This window comes from Zingiber officinale, chromosome 7B (genome assembly GCF_018446385.1).
Source record: "Zingiber officinale cultivar Zhangliang chromosome 7B, Zo_v1.1, whole genome shotgun sequence".
In the NCBI taxonomy this organism is placed as follows: domain Eukaryota; kingdom Viridiplantae; phylum Streptophyta; class Magnoliopsida; order Zingiberales; family Zingiberaceae; genus Zingiber; species Zingiber officinale.
Genome location: NC_055999.1, coordinates 119,860,528 through 119,862,887, shown reverse-complemented (window position 1 = coordinate 119,862,887; position 2,360 = coordinate 119,860,528).

Genomic DNA, 2,360 nt, shown 5'->3' with positions numbered 1-2,360 from the left:
CTCACTGAGTTCTGCCGTCCACTTGATGAGCCGTCCGGACGCTTCTGGATTCAACAGTACTCTTCCTAGTGGACTGTTCGTCCGGACAATGATAGTGTGAGCCAAGAAATATGGTCGAAGGCGCCGAGCGGCTAGAACCAAAGCAAAGGCCAACTTCTCGAGCCCGGTGTAACGAGATTCAGCATCTTTTAAAATATGGCTCAGAAAATACACCGGCTGCTCCTCGCCGCTGGACCTTACAAGCGCCGAGCCTACAGCATGCTCGGTTGAAGACAGGTAAACATAAAGTGACTCACCCCCGACCGGCTTGGCTAGTATAGGCAGGGAATTAAGATACGTCTTCAATTCTTCGAACGCCCGGTCGCACTCCTCGTCCCAGTGAAATTTAGTAGCCTTGCGCAAAATTTTGAAGAAAGGGAGGCTCCGGTCGGCAGTTTTGGAGATGAATCTGGACAATGCGGTTATCCGACCGGTCAGCCGCTGTACTTCCCTTGTATTTCTTGGAGGCATCATGTCTTGTAGAGCTTTCACCTTGCTGGGATTTGCTTCGATTCCCCTCTCGGTCACTATATACCCCAAGAAGCGCCCACCTTTTGCTCAGAACAGGCACTTCTGGGGATTTAGTTTGACTCCGTATTTGCGTAGCGTTCGGAAGGTTTCTTCCATGTCCTTGAAGAGATCGGCCGCTCGGACGGATTTGATAAGAATGTCATCCACATAGACTTCCAGATTCCGCCCGATCTGCCCCCTGAACACTTTATTCATCAAGCGCTGATAGGTAGCCTCGGCGTTCTTCAATCCGAATGGCATCACATTATAGCAGTATGTGCCGTCAGCCGTTACGAAGCTTACTTTTTCATGATCTTCCCGGGCGAGCGGCACTTGATGATATCCTTGGTAGGCGTCAAGCATGCAAATTAATTCGCAGCCGGCCGTAGAGTCAACCAGCTGATCTATCCGGGGCAGGGGATAAAAATCTTTGGGCATGCTTTGTTTAAGTCCCGAAAGTCGATGCAGACTCTCCACTTGCCGCTCGGCTTGGAGACTAATACTACGTTAGCCAACCAGCTCGGGAACTGTACCTCGCGTATATGGCCGGCCTCCAAAAGCTTCTCGACTTCCGCCCGGATGATGGAGTTCTGCTCGGCACTGAAATCTCTTTTTCTCTGCTTTACCGGCCGAGCGTCCGGTCGGACATGTAACTCGTGCAGCGCTATGCTCGGCGAAATTCCGGGCAACTCGTGTGTCGACCAGACGAATACATCATGATTCCGTCGGAGGCATTGGATCAGACCCTCTTTCTGCTTCTCCTCCAGATCGGACGTAATAAAGGTGGTGGCCTCCGACCGGATTGGATGAATCTGCACTTCTTCTTTTTCCTCATAAATTAAAGTGGGTGGCTTTTCGGTGATGGCGTTTACCTCGATCCGAGGCGTTTTCCGAGCAGAATTAGCTTCTGCTCTGACCATTTCGATGTAACATCGCCGAGCTGCTAGCTGGTCTCCTCGTACTTCTCCCACTTTGTCTTCCACGGGGAACTTGATCTTCTGATGGAAGGTTGAGACGATCGCTCGGAATTCGCTGAGCGCCGGTCGTCCCAAAATGACGTTGTAGGACGAGGGAGAGTCAACCACCACGAAGTTTGTTGTCCTTGTCCTCCTGAGCGGCTCCTCTCCCAGCGAGGTAGCCAGCCGGATCTGTCCGACCGGCTGAACTTCGTTGCCCGTAAACCCGTAGAGCGGGGTCGTCATGGGCAGCAACTCGGCTCGATCAATTTGCAGCTGATCAAACGCCTTCTTGAACATGATGTTGACCGAGCTCCCTGTGTCAACGAATATGCGATGGATAGTGTAATTTGCTATTACCGCTTTAATGAGTAGAGCATCGTCGTGGGGCACTTCAACTCCTTCTAAGTCCCCGGGTCCGAAGGTGATTTCCGGTCCATTTGCCCGCTCCTGGCTGCAACCGACCGCGTGGATCTGGAGCTGCCGGACGCCCGCCTTTCTGGCTCGGTTGGAGTCTCCTCCGGTCGGCCCACCAGCAATAACGTTGATCTCGCCTCGGGAAGTGTTGCTCCTATTTTCCTCTTCCCGAGCGGACGGCCGGGACCGCTCTCTGGACGCTCGGCGATTCTCCTGTCTTGGAGATCGGTGCCGATCGGGCGTCTGCTGATGTCGCCTCTCGGTGTGAATCCGGTCGGCTTCATGGGTCCTTTGTCTTCGGTCGACGGAAGGAGACCGTCGTTCAGCCTTCCTGGGCATGGGATTAGCCACGAAGGGAAGACTTCGACAATCCCTCGTGTTGTGCGTATCCGTCTGGTGGAAGGAGCAGAACATAGGGGTCCATTTCTTTTTTGGCTT